Below are 24,305 nucleotides of genomic sequence, written 5' to 3'. Positions count from 1 at the left end.
TAAGTAGGTTTCCACCCATCTCTGCACTCTGGTAGCTGCCCCAAACCCGCTCCATCCTCATTGTCTCTTTGGGTGCATCCCTTTAACAGCTGAAGGGAGCATCGCAGCCCTCTCTACAGAGTGGATTTTGAAGGAAGACTTGCTAGTGGCTGCCTCTTGTTCCCCATCACATTTAGTGTAGTAAATGGAGGCATTTATTGACTTTCCCAGAGAAAGTGACACTTGCAAAGTGAAGCAGTGACATCACTTGGTTTTCCAGCCTGCGGGATCTCGAAGGGAATCACAGCAAGCCCTCAGCAGTAGTCATACAGGATGGAAGAACCTGGCTGCTTAACAACATGCAGGAACACGAAGCTGCATGGCAGGACACGAAGGAAGAAGCAGTCTGAAGAGCCAACAGGGAATTTAGGCATCGGTAGGCAAAAATGAAATCACTCCGGTTGGGATTTGGCCAAGGCCCAGGGATTAAAGCCAGAGTGTGAATGATCTGCACTTGCTGTAATACAGTCAGAGAGTAAATACTTGGCTGAAACACTTCAAAGAGCCCAAAGCTGAATCCCATCAGGAAAACCCATCACATGATCAAGACAAGATGTTAACGATTCCTTAAACACTGTGTCTGAAGCTGTAGCTGCAATAACCACATTCCCTCTTTCACAGTGAACTGTTCCCAGAGGCATTCCGGATGGGACTACCCACATGAATCCTTCTTGCATTTGTATGGCAAACCCCGCTGCTCTCTGCTATGGCATTCAAGAGGCAGGTATTTTAGGCACAGACAAACCATCAGCAGTGTCTGGAGCTGCCCCTTCTCTTCCTCAGCACATTGCAGGGGCTCAGAAAGGCTTTCAAGCAGTAACCACTTCATTGCTTTTCACAGATGATAAGTGACTCGTTTTTTTCCTTCCCATTACAAGAGACTCCTGCCCCCATTTCCCAGCTGGAAGGGTGGGAGCCTTGGAGGGCCTTGGATGCTTGTTTTAAGCCAAGAGGTTCGCACTTGTGTTTACCAGGCAAAATGAACAGCCCTATTCAGCAGCTGCAGCTCCCGGCTATGAGGCAGCATGGATTCACTCCTGCGAGTGGCAGGGAAAGGATGGATCCTGCTCAGGGAGCCCTGTTTGCTCTGCAAACACAGCCCACGAGCATCGCTGTGTGTGGCTACAGAGCTACATAAACAAGGAGTCCCAGCTCCAGTTCAATCATGCCCCTCCTCACATTGCAAGGCAGGAGACCCCCTAAAGGGCTCCAGGAAAGCTGGAGAGGGGCTTGGGACAAGGGCCTGTAGGGACAGGCCAAGGGGAATGGCTTGAACCTGCCCCATCAACCAGTTGAGAAGCTGTGGCTGCCCCATCCCTGGAGCACCCTCCTGTGCAAACCCTGGCTCCTCCAATGCCCCATATTGCCCCAGCAGGGCCAGAGCCGTGTCCTGGGGGTGGGCACTGAGGGGATGGGGAGAGGTCTGAGGCTGTTCTGGGAAGCCAAAGGGAATTCCAGCACTGTGGGGTTACTCTCACATAGACCAGGGCCCAGGCAGCAGCCTGCTCAGCTGTCAGGATGGAATCCTCTCTGCGTACCAAGCTCCCAGCTGGGCCCTGCCCAGCACAGATGCTGCAAAGCACAGTGAGCGCTCGGGGTAAGTTGGTCCCAATGGACAGAGATGCAGCAAGGAGCAGCATGGCCCTGCAGAGCGGGGGTCACATCCTGCACAGGCTCTGGGATGGGCAATGATGTGCCCATCACACAGAAGGTTGCAGCAGAAGGTGAGGGATGAGGGCAGAGCCAGGGCAGCTCTCTCCTCCCTCCACATCGGGCTCAGCTCTGAGCCTGACATTTCCCTCCTATGGGAGAGCAAAGCCCCTGCCAGGAGGTCAGGATCCTGCAGGAAGTGAGGGCATTCAATTCCTATGAACGTACAGGAGCCCTGCAGCAAACAGCAGGACCTCAGGGCAGGGACTGCACTGGGCACGAGCCTGGCTTCCCCTCCGGCTCCAGCATCCCTCGGTTTTCCCAGCTATAAATCAGGGATGATGACACATCCTTCCTTCTCTCCAGCTTGCTGGTGTTGCCCTTGGCTGGGAGACCTGGTTCATGGGTGTACAGCACCCAGCACCGCGGGGCTCCCAACCCTCACCTGCAGCCTTGCAAATACCCCTTGGAAAGTTGTTAAGAGACAACCATGGAATGGTTTGGATTGAAGCTCATCCAGTCCCAACCCCTGCCACGGGCAGGGACACCTTCCACTGGAGCAGCTTCCCCCAAGCCTTGGAGCACATCCAGATCTCAGCCTCAAACAGACCTGGGAATGGTGAATGCTCTGGAAAACGTCCCGCCAGGCCAGCCTTTGGAGATGTCCTAAGCTGCGCTCAATGCATGGCTGAGGGTGCGAAGGAAAGCTGCTCTGCCAGAGGCACATCCCTCCTCTTGCTTGTCCCGGTGCTGACAATGAACCCAGTAACAAGAGCACACAAGGGAGGTTTGTTCTGCCTTTGTGTGTTTTGCCTTTCTCTGTGTCCACAGCCCAGTGCAGAGCAGTCAGCAGTTCTCCCTTGGCTCTTCCCTTCTCGGCTCTTGGTGAGATCAGGGCAGTGAGGAAGGCATTAAAATGGTCGTCATTATTCCAAACACTGGGCACTTATTCCTCAGCCGATGCTAACCTGGTGCCCAGGGTTTGGCTGGAAGAACAATGCACTGCAGACAGCAACTACAGCCCAGTGCTGCTGGGAGCTCAGTGCTCCCATTGTCTGCTGCCCTGGGCCACAGGTGCTCATGTCAGTGTTCCTATGGTACATTCACCCTCTGCTCCCTTTGCTATTCCATGTGCTAGGGCAGCTATCTAGGTTATTGAGACTTGCTTTATGGTCGCTCAGGGAGTGTGGCCCACTGCAGCGCTCCCCACAATGGCAGCACTGTCTCACTCATAGGACAGAGCTAGACCATAAGGAATGGGATGCTTGGGAGCAAGGAGCTGTGCTGGGATTGAGAGGACAGCAGCACTTTGCAGCTCAGGAATCCACCACCTGGTATTTTGCCATTCTCTTCCCCTTCCCATTACTTCACTTTCTCCTTTCATCCTTTTATCACCCAGCGGGCACATCCTTCCCAACAAGCATGCCGCTGTGTGTACACCAAGCTCCAAGCACTGCAATCAACACAGGCCGTTCCCAGCAAAGGCCAGCCTGGTCCTTGCCTTTCCTTGCAATTAACTAACACAATCCAAGCAGAGGGTCCTGAATATAGAAGCACAACCCAGAAAGTGTCCATGGATCCTGCTGAGGACATTCCATGCAGACAGACCAAGCCCTGTCACCCCTGCAGCTGGCAGCTAGCATTCCCAGTTGGCTGGGAGAGACAGAGGAGAGGGTGCCAGGTTCTGACTGCCAACAAAAGTCATTCCCCATAGCACAAAGCCTCTTCTTTTCTGTCTCAGGAGCGTTTAACCTGTGGGTGAGGCTGTCAGCACCTGCCCCTCCTTTACTGATGGCTGGGAAGCAGGATCCATCTTATGGGAGAAGATCCCTGATACAGGAGAGCCCAAGTCCCACCGAGCCTCTTCCAGCACCATCCCATGGGATGAAGCTGTGCAATGCTGCCATCCACGCCTTCGCAATGTAGGGTCTGCTGCTGCTTTCTTAATTGCTATTTTCATCCCTCCTTTCCCTTCCCTTTGGTTTAATTAGAGCTTTCACTCTGTGCCCAGCCCACACATTGCTCCCGGAGCTGCCGAGCACACCAGCGCTCATGGAAAGCCTGGATTCGCTCTCCCTGCCGTGGCCAGGAGACGTCTCCTTCCCTAACACAAGACACTGGAATGTTCCCCTAGGACCCAGGGATTTATTCCCCTTTCTGGCACAGGAGAACAAGGCCAGAAGGAGTCAGCTTTGCCAGGGCCGTGATCACGGCTCTGCTGGCATCAGGCTGCACAGGAACCTGCTGCCCGGGTCCCCTTTCCAAAGGCATTCCTAAGGAGGGTATTTAAAGAAGCAGCAATGCCATCCTGTGCACCCCAGGGCCACGAGGAATGTGTGACGTGCAGCTACCTCTGGTGCAAAGAACAGGAGCTCCCAAGGAAAAGGGGAAGGAACGAAAGGCAGATCCTTGGGAAGAGGTTTCTGAAAGGGACCATGTGCCAAAGGATCTCGACAGCCCTCAATTTCCCAGAAGGAAGGAAAGAGCTTTAATTCAAAGAGAAGCACAGAATTGATAGGAAGCAGCAGCACCGCAGGCACTCAGAGCTCAGTACTTGGCCACATGTTTTCTAGGAGATTAGGAAGAGTCCAGGCTTGTCCTGCTCTACCCTGATCCACAGAGCCATGGATTTCTGTGCCATCCAGCCCTGGCAATGGGAGGAGGAGCTGGGGAGACCGTCCAAGCAGCTCCACAGGGAATGAGCGCTTCTTCCTCCTCCAGGAAGCTCCCAGCTTTCATCCAGCAGCTCCTTGGAGCTGATGCTGCCGCTAAACCAGCCCCAAAGAGCCCTCAGACAGCAATAGGAAACCAGATGAATGAAAGGGGACCTCCTCCTGCCCACTCCAGCAGCTGACAGCACCAGTTACAGGCTGGCTGCCCCCAGGACGATGCTGTGCAGCACCAGTACCACTGCTTGGCATCCAGCACATCAACCCCTTTGCAGCAGGGTTTCGGATCTGTTTAAGGCTCTGCAACAGCCACGTGGCAGGAAGGCAAACACTGCAGGTCCCCTGCCCTGCCAAGGGCTGCACTCAGCTCCTATCTGTGCACGTGTGCGGATGTGATCCTCCCTCAGATGCAGCCACACAGGTAGGGAGTGCGAGGAGCCAGCGCTCCAGGGACCACAGGATGTCAAAGCACAGCACGAGCTGTAATTGCTTTTGGCACCCGTCTCCCCATCGTGATAAAGATAATGCTGAAATAGCTCTTACCCAGACCCTTCCTTATCACTATTACTGCAGTTCCTGTGCTGAGAGGGGTGAGATGTTCTGCGGGCATCCTGGTGATCTCCCTGGCTTGGCTTTGCTTCCCAGACCCAGAGCCCAGGCTTCACCCTCAAGGGATTGCTCTGGCCCTTGCTGCAGGCAGGGATGAGGGAGTTCTGCTCTATTAAGCTGCTGTCAAGGCTGGAGGAAGGCAGATTTGCTGAGCCAAGAGGCGGCTGCCAGGGATCCCGGTGCGATAGCAGCACTGTTTTGAGGTGGTGAACCTGGCAAGAGCTCTGTGTTGCTGCTTGAATGCCAGGCTTTGAGACACCCTTGTACCAGCATGAACAGCCTCCAGGGATGGTTCTCCCTTGCTCCTGGCTCCTCCACATGCATGACCTCAAAAGCCATCAGCTTTGCCTGCCCTGGGGGGATGCACGACTGCAAACCCTTAAAGCTGCTCCAGTGCAGAAGGATTTCACTTGCTCTCCTGTCCCTGTGCTCCCCATCTCAACGTTCAGGTTTTGATCCATAAACTGAAGGGAGCCAAGTGTCCTCCTGTTCCTTCTCTGGCTTCTCAGATCTCAGCACTGATACCATAACACTGCTCTCCTTTCTGCACAGGAAGCAAAGAGCCAGGGACTGGGCAACAGAGTGAAAAACTGAGATTGTCTGGGCCACATGCAGGGAAGGAATCATGCAAAAACAAACCAGAAGGGATTTTCACAGCAGCAAACGTCTCAGGAAACAACTACTGAAAGCAAATGATCCTCAAATGCTCCACTTAGGATCTGACTAGCACAAGCAATGTTAAGAGAGGGGCTCCCCTAGATGTAGGGAAGCTCCTGAGAGCTGTCAACCAACTCAGATGTGTGCTCACAGGGCAAAAAGCTTCTCAGTAACTGTCTCAGCTTCCTCAAGGAGCTGGGAGAGCAGAAAGATGGGAGCCTGGTGTGAGATGTTCCTCATCCTGATGTCCTCTGGTACCTCCCTGCTTCTGGGCAGCGCAGGGCAGGATGTGCCTGCAGATCAGCCTGTCCTGCTATGGCATCCTCCACCATCCTGCACCGCCTGTAGGCACCCACATCCCTCATATCCTCACCCTCAGCACCACCACAGCCCCAACACCTTCATGTTGCACCAACCGTGGCCAAGTCTGGGTACCAGAGAGACCTCAGGTGAAACACATCCAGAGATGAAGCACGCCTGGGTGCCTGCAAAGCCCTGCTCACCTCCCCATGGAGGGCACCACTTCCTGCAAGCGCACGCAGTTTAGATAAACCTTGTTCCTTGTTAACCTGTAAATAACATCTGCTCCACGCAGGTAAACCAAGCCCCAGGCCCTGCGCCGTGGCCTGGAGGCTGCAGTCAGGCATGGAACGGCAGCCAAAGCGAGTGGATTTGCTGGTGTTTTAAAGAATGAATTTGTATAGAGATGTGTATGGGTTTAAGCTCATTTTTCCACTTCCCTGTTCACTCCCAACCCCCTTGATAACCTGCCCAGAGCAGAATCCCCCACATGGCTCTGGTGTCCTTGACAAGCCTGATGGGCTCCTGCACAAGACTTGGCAATTGGGGCAGATAACAGAGCCCGGCAGGAGATAAAGAGAGTGAAAGGGAGCGAGAGAGAGCAGGAAAACACAGGGATGGGCTCCCCAGGACTTGGCTGCTGTGAGGAGGAGATGGGTGCTGTGCTGCTGCATGCGCTGACCCCAGCCTCCGTGCTCTGCCCTGTGTTAGACACCAGCAGCACGTCTGGAACTGCTTTGAAACAGAGCCCTCATCCCCCTCCCGAAGCCAAACACGGACGTGTTTCCAGGTGGATTTCCAGGCCATGAGAGTCAAGGAGACCCAAAGCTCAGAAAGCGAGAGATGAACAGGGACTACATTAAGCAGGGCTGTCCAAAGCTCACTTGGTTGTATTCAATTCTACTCCTCTCCTGCCTCACCAGCTGATAAGCTGTGTGCTCCACAGGCAATGCTCGAGATAAGGAAGGATTATCTATCTGAAACCCAAAGAGACAGGAGACTTGGCCTGCGTTCACAGAGCAGAGCATCAGCCGAGCCCAGGTGTCCCCCTCGCAGCACCACACCGGATCCTGAGCTGGCTTAACAGTGGTGGGGTTGCTTGTACACACTGCACTTGCAGTGCTGCTATCATGGTGCAATTAGTTGCACAATTAATCATTAATAAGAAGGGATTGAAAAGGATTAAGTACTTAAACAGAACACATGCTGCTAATGGGGATGTATTAAACCATGTCTTCACCCTCAGATGCTGTGGTGTTTTCCTCCTGCACAGAGGAAATACCTGTTTCCATCACTGCTGGGCGCTGGGAGGAATCCCACAGCACAAGCACCTCTGTGAACCCCAGCCATGGCTCTGGGGACAGGGCAGCAACACAAGGGATGGGAAAGCTCCTCCCTGCTATTGCTCTTTCCTGGGCCACTGAGAGCTATTGGTAAAGCAGGAGGATTGTGGAAGGGAGGGATGTGAAGGTGGTAACTGGGGTGTTATGATGGACAGAGCAGTCTGGGGACACTCTCTGCATCTTTGGCATGAGACAGAAAACAACCTCTGGGTATGATCAAAAAGAGCATTAAACCCACTGGTTCTGCCTCCTGCCAAGACTCCCAGGCAGGTAATGCTGCTTCTCTGACCCACACACTCATTTACATTGCAAATGGTGTTTGCAGATTCCTGCCTCAACCCCAGGTACCAGGAAGGCTGCCCAGAGCATCCACAGCCCCTCTGGGACCTTTCCAGGCATGGATCGTGGGGCTCAAATGACCACTCCTTTAGTTTCAGGTCCCTGTATCCCCATCTCCTTTCAGCTCCTGATGCTGAGGATGGTTTATGATGCCCCCCCCCCCATCTCAGACCCAGTTTTGTCCCTTGAATCAAACACCAAACAGGCAGAAAACCAAACCCCTTGGCTGCTTCAAGCAACCCTTAAGGGTTTCTTGCATCAATCACACAAGCCTGCAGTAAGACTTGGCCCTGCAGAGGTTTCCTCTGCACTGGGCAGCGCTTCAGCCTCTAGCTCTTCCTCAAGAAAGAGAATACAGCTGATGGACTAAGGGTCTTCTTCTGCTCCAAGGGGTGACAAGGGCTCTGCATGGTCCCCCAGGTCCCCCAGACCCCCAAGGATAGGCAGCTGTACCCATGGGCAATGCCTCCATCACAGCCTGTCTGCTCCTGGGATAAACAGGGGCTTTCAGTCTCTGGAGTGGCCAAACTACCTCCCCTGGCCAGTGTAATGCTGAGGAAACACCATCTCAATGCCTTTATTGTTGAGTAGATCATGAGGGCTGCAAAGGCTCGCCCCTGGATGTGGTCTTCTTCAAGCAGGATGGGGAACGTTGGCAGACCTGCAAAGGAGGTCCTGCTCACAACCACAGCCCGGGGTGGAGCTGCTGCCTGTTCTGGACTAACACTGCCCTTCAGTCCCCTAATTGCAAACATGGAAAGCAAACAGCACAGGGAGGTATCCAGCCACAGGCTGACCTGTTCTATCCCTTCTGAGAGCCGACGGGCAGGGCTGGAAGTCAGCTACCACAACATGGGCAAAATACAAAGGACAGATAAGAAAAGGCTGGGATTTGTGAGATACAGCTTGTTCCCGACTGCCAATACTTCCTGCATCCTGCTGCACAGTCATTACTGCACTCTTAATTAGTTAATAATTACAAGCTGACCAAGCCTCAGGGGTAGCTGGAGCAGAAGGAGCAATGTGCTTTAGGCGGAATGCAGATTTTCCTTTACTGCTTCTCCTGTGCACTTAAATCACTGCTCCAGTTTGAGGCATGGAGAACAGATGCTGGAAGGTGATTATGCCTACAGGAACACAGGGATGGTTCCTCACCCTTCTGTGATCACTGTTTGGTCAAGGATGGAACAAAGCATCTCACTCATAGCAACTGTACTGGCTGTGAATTCCGCTGTCACCCACCCTAGTATTCAAAGCAGGAGTGCAGAGATGGGATGGGACTCACCCAAGGTCACAAAGCAAGTCAATGGAGATCTGGTGCTGGATCCTACCCCATTTCCTGTGGTCAGCTGTTTATGGATCTGCTGGATCAGGACTGGATCCTGGATCACACTATCAGGTCACTGGGATGCTGGTGCTGCAGGAATGAGTGGTAGTCTCTAGCTCTCTGTGTTATCTGGGTGACAGCAGAGATGACACAAGCTCACGTTGTAAGATGTCCTACTATGAAACCAGAGAGGATTTGTGACACTCACAGCCTGGGCTGGTGACAAAAGGCCTGTGTTTGTGCTGCTGTGGGTCTCCTGCCTTCAGCAGAGTGATGCTGATTTAAACCACTCACGCATCTGGTGAGGTAAGGCAGAAAGGGGGATTTACCTACCACAATGGTAGCTGCACTTGCTGGGTGAAAAGAGACCATTTCAGCTGCTATCATTGTCTTCAAACCAGATTTTTCAAGTCCAAAAGAAAAAGAAAGGAACCCAAAGTGCTACTGAAGGTCACTGTGGGACCCTGCCTGCATCCTGGGGTATCCATCTCAGTGTATAAGCCCCCAGTCTCAGAGGGTTTCCACCTAATCATGCTCGAAGGCATAAACCTGAGCTCCAGGCGATGTTCCATGCTGGAATACAGACAGAACCCCCAACACTGATGAATTTAAATGCATGTGCATGTTCACAAGCGCAGAGTTAAGGCTCTTGTTCATAAACCTTGACATATTTAGCAGCTAAAAAAAGACACAGCTCCAAGAGTGGGCAGTGAGACAGCAGAGGGGGGGTTGCTGCTAAATCTAAGTGGGATCTTGAATCCTAGCCCCTGAGGGAGCAGCATCCTGACACTTCCCAAGGTAATTCAATAGAGCCAGTAAAAAGAAAGTATTTAAATCAAAATAGAGAAGCAGCAGAAATAACCGGAACGCTTGGAATGTTTGCGCTTCCCCAAAAAAGGCACATTTTGATCTCTTTGGATGTTTCCATGTTTATGGTGAGCTCAAACAGCCTCTCCTTTTTCACTTAGCAATTCAATTAGAAGTCACCACAGCAGCACCCCATGAAACTGTCCAACCCAGCCCCATTCCAACCCCCCAGATGGGGAAACCTGGCTTGTTTTGAAGGATACAGCTGAGCGTTTGGGGATGGGGAAGAAAGACAAGGAAGGAAAGGGTTCACATGGAGGTCTGCAGTGATACAAACATGCCAGGGGGAGCAACGGGTGTCCAAAGGATAAATGGAATCTCTGTCACCCCAACCACAGCAGCAATAGCTCCAATGATACCATGGGCTCCTGCGGCTGCCAGAGGTGACAGCACCAGGCACTGACAGTGCTGCACCAGGGATGTGCTGCCTGGATGATGTATTGGTTGTGTTATGGTTGTGTCCACTGGCCCCTCAAGGGCTTGCTGTGCAACAATCACCCCTGCTTCAAGGCGCCCCTGATTTAAATGCACACAGGAAGCTAAAAGGGAAGCAGAACTGAGGCACAGCACAGCCTGAGATGCTCTGAAATGGCTCCACCTGAGCTGCTCTGGGAGACCTTGTTCCCAAAAAGCAGTGAGCATCCATAGAATCACAGAATGGTTTGGGCTGGAAAGGACCTTCAGATGATCCAGTTCCAAGGGGTATCCCTGCAGAGCCTGCTTCCATGTTGGAGCATCTGCATTCAGCACAAGTGAGAATTCCAACAAGAGCTGCTCAGGTGTGCAAAGGAATGGTCAGATCCTCAGCAGAGATCCTCAGCCCAGTGGGCTGGGCTGTGCTGGGGGATCTGGGGCCATTTCCCAGTGGGAATGCAGCATGCCCAGACTTAACTGCACAAACCTGGCCTTAATTGTGGTGGCTTGGAGCTCACCCCTAAAAGAGTGAGGAAACCCAGAAGGCAGCAGAACACAGAGCTCAGGCTGTGATGGGAGCTACAGCAAGAACAAGCACACAAAAGGAGGGAGGCAAAGAAAGATCAAGACTGATGAAAGACTGCAGCAGTGCTGGCAGCACAGATGAACCCCAGCCACCTCTGCAGCCTTGCTGGCTCTGCTCTGGGGCTGGAAAACCATCCCACAGCAGCTCCGTTTCCAGCCAAAGACAGGAGCTGAGACTGTGAGAGCAAACAAGCAGCAGATGAGCTGCAGGCAAAATGCTACCCGAAAAATACCACACACCCCCCTTGCTTAGAAATGTAAAGAGAGCAAAAGATGCTCCCTCTGATTACAGAGGATTCTGCAGAGTTAATTGTGCACCAGATTGCAATCGGGGCTTTCACATCTACATCCATCAACAGGTTGCTTTCTGCTATCAGATTGCCCTTGACAAACAGCAGAAGCAAAGGAATTCAGAGGAAAGCAAACCCAGGAGGTCAACTCTCTGCATGGACGGAGTTTGCTGAGAGCTCTTCAAGGGCCTTTGGCAAACAGAGACCTTTTCTTGGCATTCTACCTGTGAAGATGTAAACCAAGACCATGCCATAAGCCAGAGCTGACCTTTGAGGCTTCCAACCCCTTCATTGTGCAGAGCCTGGGTTGGGATCTCTCTGAGCTGTGAACCAAGACCCCTGGAGCAGCTGCTTTATGTTTGCCTCAATTTCCCTGAGCATGGAAGGAGAATTCAGGAGGCTCTTCCCTCCTGGAAACTCTTGCTATGACTTGGACCCGACTCCAAACACATGGTCCACATTCTCTGGAGCTTCTCGGAGCTCCTGGCCCAGAGCTCAGGTCCGTGTGGAAGCCAGAGGAATGTTGCAGGGTTTACAAGCATTGACAAACATTAATTTCTCTCCAGAAGGGCCAGCCCAAGGGCACGGGCTCAGTGGAATCTGCAACGTGGATACCTGAATGCACACAGGACGTACAGACAGCGCATACACGGGTTTCTGTCTCACTAAGTGGCAGAGCACAGCACGTAGGGCAGAGAGGATGGAGGCTCCTCATGCACTTGGGAGCTCAAATCTCAATTCCTGCGCTAGCACAGGCTCCCTGCAGCCCCCTGAACAAGCCATTTTCTCTCTCCACTTTCCTGTGTGCAAAATGAAGTTGCCTTCATCTATCTTGTCTGGTTTCAGTGCCAGCGACAGAAGGCAAAAGCTGTCTCCTCCTGCACCCGTGCTCTTGGCTGTCCCCAGCCCAACTGTGCTAAACCCGGCAGCACCAATGGCAAGAGATGCACTGAGGTTGAAAGCAGCTCCTTTGGAAGGCAGTGAACAGCAGCCAGCACGTTCGTCAGCTGCATCCAGTCACCTGTAAGGGAGGAATGTGTGACACCATCACTTTGCTCTTTGTCACTCCAAGCCTGTCTGAAGGGTCCATTCAGGGGCCCACAAAGAGTGCTTGTGTAGTGAAAGGGGCCTTTACAGCACTGAGACAAGGATTTTAGTGCTTCCATGCCTATCTCTGCCAGCATCCCAAAGCTCTATAGAACTCGGGGAGCAAAGCTCAGGGAACAAAGCAAGGTCAAGTGTTAGCAGATGGGGGAACTCAGGCATAGGGATACACTGACATGTCCAAGGTCTGACAGAATCCTCAGCAAGGCCAGGGACAGGGTCACACCTGCAGAGTCCTGATCTTTAGTCACAAAATCCCCCCTTTCCCAAGCAGGAGAAGAGAGGAGGAACTCCCAGCCATTGCTGGGGGGGTTGTTCCACTGCTTGTTTAGGAACTGCCCTCACTGGACATGGTACCTGTGAAACTGTGGGCTAAAGGCCTCACATCTGCACACACAAATAAAGCTTCATGGATGGGGTGAACCTGGTGTGTTCCTTCTTTGACCAGGCTCTCGGACATATCATGTCCCATAAATGTACTTGTGCCTTCTGCAGGGAGGAAAGGATGCTCTAGACTACAAATGCACTTAGAAATCTCTGTGTTTCACCACTGATGTGTTCCCACCGACACGAACTGACCACTTAGCTCATGGCCTGCTGTTTGCATCAAGGGAATCTTTTAAGGATCATGGAAACCGGTTTTCATGACTATCCACAGATGGGGTGACCAGATCCCATGGCAATGCCTCGTGAGACTGCACAACAAGATTCTGTTTGCATTTCCCACATCTCAGCTCTCTGTGTTAGCACATGCTGCCCCATTACCACTAAGGAGGAAATGAATCCCACTTCCTTGCAGGAAGAGAGTCCTGTCAGAAGGCACTTGCCCCTTCACAAACCTCATCCAGAGGCACTAACTTTTTGCCTGCTGCTTGTTCAAAGCACTTCCCCTTCAGGCTCCTTCTCCAACCCCAGCACACATCACACCATTTATCTGATTGATGCAGAGCACTAAAACCCAACCCCAGCAGCCCCAGGCTAGACCCTGATGCTTTCTTCTTATCAGAGCTAATGGTACCATTGTGCCCACCAGCCAGGGCACTCATTCCAGCTGATTTTCACAGAGCCAGTGTATTAAAGCCTGACTTTAGAGGAGCTAGTGCTGGCATGGCAGGGAGACCAGGCTTATTTAGGGGAGCATCTTACCAGCGAGGAGGGGGACAGCATCCAGGGGGCAAGTTCTGCACGCCCCTGGGAACTTGTCAGAGCAACAGGCATATTGGAGAGATGCAGCTGAGGCTGACAACCACAAACCAATGCAGCACAATGAGAATGCCAAGCTGCCGGCCAGGGGCAGCACTGCAGCCTGGGAACCCACCGGCGGCAGCATTCCAGCCTGGGAACCCACCGGCAGCAGGATTCCAGCCTGGGAACCCACCGGCAGCAGGATTCCAGCCTGGGAACCCACCGGCAGCAGGATCCCAGCCTGGGAACCTACCACAGTCCCCACCAGCTCCCCTGGAACCTTTCACACCGGAGGCCCCCAGGTCCTTCCCAGACGGACCCATGCCAGGGGATTCCACCGACGGGTGCGTGTTTCAGTCGACAGAGAGCGCAGGGTTGACCAAGGGCTTCCTAAACCACGTTTAGGACGAAAACACGCGCAGGGCTCTCCCCCCCTACGGCACAGCCAGGTAAAACCCCTGCTGCGCCTGTCCAGAGCCGGAGCCCCAAGTTCAGCCGCCCCCTCCCCGGCACTTTCTGCCCAAAGAGTCCCGAAGGCAGCGACATTCCCCGACCCAGCGCTCCGCGGCCGGCGGGGCTGCGGGCAGGGCTGGGCAGCGGTTACCGGCACTCACCGACCGCCGAGCAGGTTCCTCCTTCCTGCGGCCGCCACTCCGGGTCCCGGGGAAGGGCAGGGGCGGCGCAACGGGCGCTGCGGGGCCGCTCCGGGGCCGGCGGAGCCGGAGCGGGGCCGGAGCCGGAAGGGGTTGGAGCGGTGCGGGTGCGGTGCGGGACCCGGCGCTCGGCTCCGTGCGGCGCTGGCTCCTCCCCGGCGCAGCCCCGGGATGAGCTCGGCCCCGCTGTGCCCCTGCAGCCGGGCCGGGAGCGGTGCGCGCAGCAGCCGCGGACACGCGCGCCCACGGCTCCAACCTCAGCGCCCCACTCAGTGAGCTCCCCCCCGCAGGGAACGGGGACGTCGGGCTCCGTCACTCCGGTGGGGTTATGTATTCAGAGGTGGCTTCACCATCCATCCCAGCGATTTGTTGTCTTATATTTAGCCAAACAGTCTCAGTTCGCCAAAAATAGAGCAGCCATGGAAAGAGGCTGACGGGAGGTGCCAACGCTGCCTGGCTGAAGCTAATTAGTTTCTTCTATCCCCAGCTCTATGAATCCTCCTCACCTTCCCCCTACAGAGCATCCTGTCTGTCAGGAGAGTGTTTGTAATTAGTGGGTATTATGCCTAAATCTGGGGCATGTGCAGGAGGTTTCATGGGGAGGGGGAAGGCAGAGGGATGCCCCCGGGACACCTCAGCAAGGAAGGAACAAAATCCATCTCCACAGAGTATGGAGAGTGGGAAGCTCGAGAACACAGAGCTGGTGAGGAAGAGGAAAGGGGACACAAGTTCTGCAGGAAATGCTATTGCAGGGAAGCATATAGGAGCTTCTCATACAGGATTTTCTCCTCCCCAGATAGATTCCACAAGGAAGGTTGTTCAGAAGATGTATATTTGGGCTTCCTTCGTTCTTCTGCTGGCAGAACTCCTTTTTCCCTTTTCCTTAGTATGTGGGAGTCTCGGTGGACTTGCTGACTCTCATTTCTTATATTGGAACCATCAAGCTTGCTGGGAGACACTTGGAAAAACAGGGAAGTGTTTCACAGATGGCATTGCCGAAGTGTAAAATCTGAGCCCCCGTGGAGGAAAGGGAAGTTTTACCAGGATCCATTTTGTTTGTCCTCTTTAGCCTGTCCCATGGCAACACCGAGCCCGGACCTGAAGCCCTGGGTCGTGCTCATCTGCTCTGTGACTGGGGTCAAGCATCTGACACCAGCTCTTCAGCCAACGCAATCCGGGAGCACGTGAGCGAGGACCCAGCTCAGCTCACAGGGCTCAATGGGCTGGAACTGCCCCTGCAGAGCTGGGGCTTAAGGCACATTGCCCCAGCTGGGGCACGATGACTGCAGCAGGGGTGAGGCCCAGGCTCTGTGACACGGGAGCAGCTGGTTTGTGCCCTGCACCAGGGAGGAGCAGTAAAGGGGGAGATCCAGAGGCCCTCCCCTAACCCTGGTCAATGAGTACCCGGTCATGTGTGCTGCAGAGTCAGCGCAGCCTGCGGTGACGTTACCGTCACGCTCCCTTCATGCCCTGGCTGCAGGAGCCAGCATGTTTCCTGCAGGCTCTGGCATGGCTCTGGTTCCAGCCTTGCCCATCTCTGTTTAAAGGGAAGATGTCTCCAGGAGGGAGGTATCTCAAGCACTTACGTGCCTTTCCCAGCACAGCACAGCCCTCAGCCTAACAACTGCTGCCACACGCTCCGTGCCACAGCTGTGAGACCACTGAGTCCATTTTAAATCAAAAAGCAAAGGAGATCTCCAGCAAAAGCTGTGGCTGATGAAGGGAAGGAAGCCTCCAAACTGGAGATGGACAGAGAAACCAGCTCTAAGAGAAAGCGATGTGCAAGGGGCAAGAACATTACAAGCCATTAGTGGACAGAGACAGCTCAGTGGCTGTTATTGGTGCATACCAACCCTCATAGACATAACTGACAATAACCAGCAGGAAGGGGTTGCTGTAAGCCTGGCAGGGGTGGCTTTGGGAGGAGGGTGTGGAGAAGGGAAGCCCCCAGCAGGGACCCCTGAACATGCACATTAGAGAGTGGTGGGAGGGAGCTGCGTTACAGCCCAGTGCTCACCAGCACATGGGACAGGAGCACAGAGCATCTCCGTGCCAGACTCTGCCCTGCGTAATGGGGTGGGTCTGTTCCACCAGGAACAGCCCAAAGCAAACTGTCCCTTAATGTGTGCTCTGTGAAAGGCAGCGCAGGCTGAGGTCGCTGGTGTTGGACTTGGCACCCAGCAGCGGATGCCTCTGCAGCGCTGAGCAGTGTTTGCAAGGCAGAGCCTGCAGGGAGCTTCTCAAACACAGGGGCAGAGAAGAAAGAGTTGCTCCTAATCCTGAGTCTAAGAGCAGACTTTGTCTAAGTCTGTGGTTGTGATCACCTCAGCTCATACTGAGGGAGACTTTGCTCAGCAAATCCTTCTCCTCCTCCCAGTTATGCAGTTCCCAGCACATCCCTTGCCTTGGGATCCCTTCCTGCTCTTCCTCTTGATAGGAATTGCATCTTTTGAAGATGTTCCTCCCCTAGGGGCCCATCTGCTGTCACCTCCTTGCTAACAGCACCTCAGCCCAGCTGTGCCTTTGGAGAGGGGAGAGAAGAGGGAAAGCTGCAGCAAGCAGGGGTCAGGCTTGATGGAGACTGGAACTGAACAGGGCTGTGATGTCTGTAACCCGGGATGGTGGCTCTGGGCTGCTCATGCCACTGGCACAGTGCTGGGGCATCCTCCAGGTAGAAGAGATCCCATCTCTGCTGCTCACCACATCCCTCCTCACCCTCCTGAAACCACAGCAGCCAGAGGTGCTCAGGTGCTCCTGTGCTAAGCCAGAGGCAACAGTGCCTTGCTCCATGGGCTGCAGGCACCAAGCAGGCTGCAGTGGTTTCCAGGAGCAGCAGCATCCTGAGCAGCATTTCAATCACAGACCCAAGGGGTTTGCCAGGGCTGCTCCTCTCCAGAACCCTCCTTGTCAGCAAACACCACTGCAGAGATGTGAGAGAGGGACTGTGGATGCCGAGGAGCCAGCACAGTTTCAGGGTGATGGGGAGAGCACCTCACACCCATGGCCGACGCAAGGACAAAGAGCTGAGGTGATATCAAGGCTCCAAATGCATAAAAGTGGAAGGGAGCCTGTCCTCCTACACAGTTTCTGCTGTAATTTAATCCCAGTGCCCAGACTGGGGCACCCTGCCTGCCTGCGCACTGCAGGTGCCTTGTGTAGAGTGCCCTGTGAGAGGCAGGAGCTCCCCTACACCATCTCTAGGCTGGAATCAAAGCCTAAGTGGGAATCATTTGGATGTGCTTAGAAGGGAGCTGACTGGAATGAAGATGTCAAAAGGAACTGAGCAATGATGTGCCAGGCCCAGTAAGAGACAGTTAATGAAGATACAGCCTCCCAACAGTCTGTACCCAGTGGGCATCACTGTCTCCCTTGAGAGAGGTCCAGGAGCTCCAGTCTGCTACCCAGTTCTCTCACATGAGAGTCCTGGCAATCCCAGGAAATACAGAAGTATATTGAACCTGACAGCTTAGACTGGAGCCATAGAGAAACAGCAGCAACAGGAATGTGCTTGACTTGGAATCACAGCTCAGCTCCTATGGGTTTCACCTGCTTTCTCCCTGCTCCTCCATCCTCATTCTGCAGCCCACAGAGCAGGGTCTGCAGATCCCTCCAGATCCCCAGCAGCTCACAGGCACGTTTTTCCCCCTACCACCCTCACATGGACATGCATGTGTGCTGCTGTGTGTAGGTCTGCAGGGGATGTTTTACAGTGACTGCATCCAGGCAGCAGCTCCCTTCCTGCTGCCCTGCCATTCAATAGCAACACAGGCACCGAGTCATGGAAAGAGAATGTGTTCAATGCCTCCCCTGCCCATGGCCCTCTCTCTTGTGCACAGGCAGGCATGTGGAAATCATTGCCTGGAGACCAGCACTGCATTTCAGCAGTAAGCAGACTGCTTCAGTTTAAAGGCTGGCTGCTAAGTCAAGGAAAACTGGGATATGAGCCCTTGCGTAACTCCAGCCCAGCCCAGAGCATCCGGCTCTGCTCATGGCCACTGCTAGAGGCCAAAGGCACCCAATGCTGTCCCTGCAGGTTGGACACAGGGCTTGGAGCAGCTGCTCCAGTGGAAGGTGTCCCTGGCCGTAGCAGGGGTTGGAGCTGGATGAGATTTAAGTTCCTTTCCAACCCAAACCTGACTGGGATTCATAACTGAGCCCAGAAGAACTGCAGCCTGCTCTTGTCCCACACAAGAGCTCCCTGTGGGCACCAACCACCCTGCACTAAGCTCAGTGTAAAGTGCTGTGTAAGCTGCCATGCTGTGTGACATTAACACAGTACAGTTGGACGGAGCACGGCTGACCCTAGCAGCCATCAGGCCAACAGCAAACTGGTGAACCCAGCAGCAGATCTCTATGGAGCATCACCATAACAACAGATCCACCAATCCACACCAGAGATACACGCACGTAGCAACCAGGAGCTGCCAAATGAGGGAGAAAAGTCCAAACTGTGTCCCAAGTGTTTCCTGCAGGATGCTCCTGTCAGTGAACAGAACCCAGCAGCACCGTGGGCAAAGCCAGAGACATGCACAGGGTACAACAGACACCAGAACTTCTCTCCCAGCAAGTAGCTCTGGACCAAAAGCATCCATTGCCCTGCCAGTGCTGTGGCTGGAAGGGGAGTTCAGGCTCTGTCATTGCAGCCAGTGCTGCAGTTCCAAAGCAGCTGAACAGCATCCCCAAAGGAGTTTGCTCCTGGGAGTGGACCTTGTCCCTCCTCACCCCCCATGAAGCAAGGGCGGCGAGAGCCTATTTTTGTCATGGGACAGCCCATCTGATTCAGTGTCACAGCTTCCCCTTTGCGAGGGTGAGCTGCAGCTGAGCACAGTCCTCTCTGCTGGGAAGAGGTGAGCAAGCACACAAAGGCTTAAATCCCTGTTTCCTCTTGGGAGCAAGGGGCACTGGGGTTAAAGTACTGCAGGGCAATGTGCCTGGGCAAACCCAACAGCCCAGATCCTTCTCTGCACCAGTGTACACCAGAAACACCAGCAAAGTGTCTGGTGCTTTCCTGCTGATGGGAAGTGGGAGTCCCCACTTGGACTGGGACCAGTGATTAAAAACAGCCTCAGATGGGGTTTTACAGCCCAAATCAGTAAGACCCCTAATAAGCAGGATGCAATCTTCTGTGTAAGCAGATAAGGAATATACAGAGCCTTTGGCCACAGGGTTGGATGGAAGGATGGAAGAGGAGGAGCCCTGGCAGCAGGCTGGCACTGCTCAGCAAGAACAGCTTGGGTGGCACCAGAAAGGGACTCCCTCCCTGCTGGCTGCAACAGCCTTGGGATGCTAAGCCAGGATCTGCTGCTTGCCTCAGTCTGCAGCTATTTTCAGCCCAAAACATTGATGCAGGCATAAACTTCAGCAGGTATTAGAGGGAGGACAAATGTGAGACCAAGAAGAAAGGGCTTGAACTGCAGTGCCAGACACATGCATGGTGGAGCACAGAGCAAAGCATCCTGGAGAGGGCAGGAATGATGGGGATATGCCCAAGAAAGATGCTTGGATAACTGGAAGTGGAATGGGTGCAGTCCCACCTTCCTGGATATGCTGGTGCTTGTGCCAGCTAAGCTGGAGCCCTTGCAGCCTCTGTGGGTCTGATGGGTGAACATGGAGCTGCTGTTCACTCCACACCATCCACTGACCAGTCTGTTGCTGCAGCAACAGCATCCCCAAAAAACTCCCAGTGGGACTGTTGGGGATGGCAGCCACCAACACCCAGGGCATGGGATGCCCCTGATGGGGCTGTGTGTGAGCTGCTGAGGTCTGTGCTCCTCAGTGTCAGCTCCTATCTTCATCCCAACAGGCTCTATGGAAATCTGTGCTTGAATGCAACACTTTTGCCTCCACCTTCCATCAGACTACTCTGATGTAAAACTGACAGGGAGAGGGAAATACCAGTTCTCTTCCCCAGTGTCCAGCTTTGTTACACAACATATAGCCTTCACTCTCTTGGTTTAGTGCTACTCGAAAGCCCCTTGGGCAAAACCAGCTTATTTTTAGCTGTTTACTTATTAAACAAACACAAGGGAAGTGAAATATCAAGGCAGGTTTGCATACCGAGCTGGGCTCTGCACATTAATCCTGTCACATACAGGGATGCTGGACCAAACTGGCTCTGGAGCCAGGCAAGGGGTGTGGGTCCTGGTGCTGCTTGGAAGCCAGGCACCTCCTGGCTGTGGGATTGCCTGCTGGATATCTCTATTTAGCTGGCTCTGTGTGTGATCTCCTCCCTGGTTTCACCATGTTGAAGCTTTCCACACCTGCAGCTAACAAGGAAATGCCCAAGTCCAGAGCCACAAGTGGAGAAGAGGTGAAGGTCGATGGGACATGTGGTGGAGCGGAGCACTGAGCAGAGCCCTCGTCACACACAGGTGAATCCCAGGGATGTTTCACTGCTGCCCATTGCTTTATCCTCTCCATGCCTCACTTATGAAGTACTTCAGGGAGATGAGTGCTTTCAGCACAGGCACTGAGGCTCTGCCACAGAGCACGGTACCACAGCATAGGCTGATGGCTCTGAGGAATGGCATCACGGTGGCTCTGTTCCCAACGTGGGACAGACCCTGGCTGACAGGGAAAAGCACCATCAAACATCTCCCATGAGCTGGGAGCCTCCATGCAGGCCGGTGCCTGGCTCCAGTGATCCCTGCTGCTGCCTAGATAAGGCATGGCCGATGGGCTGTGACTCAGCGCCCCATGGCAGGCACAAGGAACAAGAGCTGAGCTCCACACCGTGCCCAGCCCTGCTCCTGGCTCTTACCTGGCCACTGCCATGCCCCTAGGGAAAGCCTCCCAGGCAAGCAGAGGCAGGTCCCATGCGGCTCACAGCCCCATGAGCAGCAGGACATGGTGCACGGGGATGGACAAGCATAGGGATGTCTGTGCTGGCCCTCCTGTGCTGGGGGAGTGGGCTGCACAGAGCTGCCACACTTCCACACATCTGGAGTTCTGCTTAGAGGAAGGGAAGGAGGAACCCGGGAAGTCGGGGCTCAGCATCTGTGGTCCAGGGGTTACTACTGCATGGAGCAATGCTCTGGAGCATGATGCATGGCCTGTGAAGTGTGGGCCTCTGCATTCCTGCCTCTGAGGTGCATCCTGCATAGCAAGCAGCGAGCATCAGGGATAGCTACAGGAACCTATTCCCCTTGTGTCTGTGCCCCTGCTTGAGCCCTTCTCTTTTCTCCACGGCACAGCTCCTGGGCTGCCCTGTCCCCCACTGCTCTCAAGTCAGACCCAGGTTTCCCGCAGGATCCGGGATCACCTCAGGAGTTGATGGAAAATGCTTCCACCTCGTGGTCCTCTGGAGAAATGACTCCCGAGCCTGCTCCCATGCGACACGGATGAGACGGACACGGACAGGGCCAGGCCACCCTTACTGCTGCCTCCATTGCCTTCATCCAGGCTGGACCGGGAAACCCAGCGCCTCTGCTCAGCCGTGGTGCTGCCTGGGTGCCTGGGCAGCGCAGAGCATCCTGTCCCCAGTGCACACAGCAGGCAGCGGAGCACAGGCTTCCCAGCATGCAGGGACCAGCACTGATGTATCCCATAGGATGAGCATAGAATCATGGAATGGTCTGGGTTGGAAGGGACCTTAAAGCTCCTCCAGCTCCAACCCCTGCCACGGGCAGGGACCCCTTCCACTGGAGCAGCTGCTCCAAGCCCCTGTGTCCAACCTGGCCTTGAGCATTGCCAGGGATGGGGCATGGACTGGAGCTGCTGCAGGGCTGGGGAGGGGTTAAAGCAGCCCCTGGTGTGTTAAAAACCTCCCTCCCAGCCCACGTGTGCACACATTCAGGTACACAAGTGCTGGCAAAAGCTCAACCTGGGGCACTGAAGCTGCTGAACCTGTTCTGCTGGAGGACAGCATCACCCCCCACTGTGCGCCTGTTCGGGCAGCAGGGTGGGGAAGGGGTGCAAGAGCCTTGTGCACACAGCCGTGTGCCCGTCGTGGTCCATGCGGAACCCTGCAGGGCAGGGGGGTCAGATCCCTGTGTGGGTCCCCCTCCCGCTTCTGCCACCAACAGCATCCCCAGTATGGGCACTTTCCTTCTGCTCCGCTGTGGGGGTGCCTGGGCTTTGATGCTCTAGAGAAACCCATCAGGTTTGCTGCTGGGACACAGAGGCTTTGCCTGGTTACTGCCCACGGTCACTGCACATTAAACGGGTTTGAGACAAGCGATCCCCTCCCTGCTCCCATGAGCGGCCTCTCGTCCTGCTGCCCGCTAGCGGGTGGGTTCTGATAAAGCGTTCTGAAACCAGGCACTGATAGAGGAACCATGGGGGGGTTGTGAGAACAGTGTGATTCAGGGCAGCTCTATCCCCCTGAAGTATCCCCAGGGATGGACAAACAGAAATCTGGCTCAATATGTGCATCTTAGGGGATGTAATTGCTCTGTTACAATTAACTCTCAACATTAACTACAACTTAGACACAACTCTCCTGTGGCTTGCAAGGGATGCAAACACCCATCTGTGAACAGCAGGTTTCTTGCACTACACTCACCATCCTGCTCGCCCAAGTGCTGTGCTGATGGGATCAGCCCCTCACCAGCACCAGTGCCTGTTTGTCAGCAGCTTTACCTGTTCTTGGAGGTTTCCTCTAGCCAGGATCTATAGGAAGCAGTGTCCCAGGTCCAGAGGTGCTGCCAGAATCTTCATCCTGTGATCAAATGAACAGCTGAGTGTTTGGTTCCTGCACAGCTAATGGGATGCTCTTTGCTGAAGGACAAAACAAACGGAAGCATTTCCCTGATGGCATCTGCTGCCCTAAGGATCCCCTCTCTGCCTGAACAAAGGTGAATGATGGAGTGTTTGCTAGGCCTGAGCGAGGCTCAGCTTTGTTTGGTAACAGCAGCGATGTAAAGTGATTACATCTCCAGTAGTTTTGCCTTTTGTTGAAAAACAAAGCCCATGAAGATGGCAAATCCATTTGCCATGCTCCTTATGTGCGCAACGCAGCGTGATTGTTCCTTCCGATGCCAGCCAGAGGACCGGGATGCTGTGGCGATGCCGCAGCGAGATGCGGAGCTGGATTTGAGGTGGGAAGCCTGTTCGCATCCTCCAGCAGCTGCTTCTCCACAATCATTCATTGACCACAAGCCACCAGGTGAGGGGCTGCCTGCTCCCTGTGCTGCCCCTGCCTGAGGACCACCCCCAGCAGCAGCAGGGCCTGGCTGGCAGCAGATGGAGTTAAAGCAGTGACATTCCTGCTGTCACAGCCAGCGCTAGGAGCCTGTTTGTGCTCACACAGTCCCCGACCTGGGCTCAGTCGGAACAGCCTGCAGACTCCAAGCTATTCCCGTGAGGAGCCAGTAATGAATGCAGAAGAGTGAACCAACTGATCTGCAAGCACAACGCGTGTTGTTGGGAATGGTGCCTGTCACCCAAGAGACAGAGCGCAGCTCCTGTCACCAGGCAGGGACTTGTCAATGGGGGGGCACTGATTTCTCATCACATTCAGGACCTCAGGTTTTGCAAGGGGAGGGGCTGTGGCTGTAGGAGCAGCTTTCCCAGCTGGACCTAAAGGGAACTCAACAACTCCACCTCTGCCTGCAGCCCTGCAGGAGAGCCGGGTCCTCGCATGGACACTGAAACATTCAGCTGCTTCACTGAGCAGGGCCACCCTCCATGGGGCTGACAGGTAACAGGGAGGCAGGGTGTGAACAAAGATTAGGGCCCAGCTCCTCATCCCAGCCATGCATCTCACCTGCTGTAAGGAGGGGAGAGGCAGCTCTAAAGGCAGGACATGGATCTCTCTGTCCTGGCTGGGGCTTAAAGGAAGAGCTCCTCTTAATAAGAAGGAAGTAGGGCTTGGGAAGTGCTTTGCTCAGCCCATACGGACACTTGGCACTAAGGAAGGGCTGGGGTTAATCAAGGGCCTGCTAAAGCATGGTGAGAAACCTGCCAGTCACCACATGAGCCCTAGGAAATGAGCCCTCAGGCACCATATGCCATGGCACAGGCAGGGAGTGGGGCAGCTCCAGCAGCATCTGCCTGCATGGACCATAACCCAGCACCAACTCACCTCCTTCCCGGCACCGAGCGGGAAGGACAGTGATGGGGAAAGAGGGGAACCAAGGGGAAGGATGACACATGTTCAGCCCAACCCAGTGGCAGAGCAGCCGGAGAGGCACAGCCAATAGCTGCTTCTCACGCTCAGTCCACCTCTACCCCTCCTTCGAGTCCTTAAGTTGCAGCTTTTACTACCTCGGTGTTCAAAGAAAATAGGATGCTCAGCGTGAACAGAAGGAAGAGCCTGCTGACAGGTAGACAGC

General features: G+C 54.3%; 1 protein-coding gene across 2 annotated transcripts in view; it reads right to left on the bottom strand.

Annotated features, from left to right (window-relative positions):
* The window catches only part of CDK18 (cyclin dependent kinase 18), a 36,154-nt gene extending 13,524 nt beyond the window's left edge, over window positions 1–22,630 (bottom strand). The window contains exon 1 of one of the 2 annotated variants that reach the window (XM_031043864.2): window positions 22,612–22,630. The gene's annotated coding sequence lies outside the window, so the exon portion shown is untranslated. Of the gene's footprint in view, window positions 1–13,992; window positions 14,123–22,611 lie in introns of those variants that run through there. The other variant, XM_031043863.2, reaches the window with a different exon arrangement.
* Window positions 22,631–24,305: the final 1,675 nt, after the last annotated feature.

Source organism: Melopsittacus undulatus, chromosome 16, assembly GCF_012275295.1.
Source record: "Melopsittacus undulatus isolate bMelUnd1 chromosome 16, bMelUnd1.mat.Z, whole genome shotgun sequence".
NCBI classification, from domain to species: Eukaryota; Metazoa; Chordata; class Aves; order Psittaciformes; family Psittaculidae; genus Melopsittacus; species Melopsittacus undulatus.
Note: the sequence above shows the minus strand (reverse complement) of the source record. Positions and strands in the feature narration are given on the sequence as shown.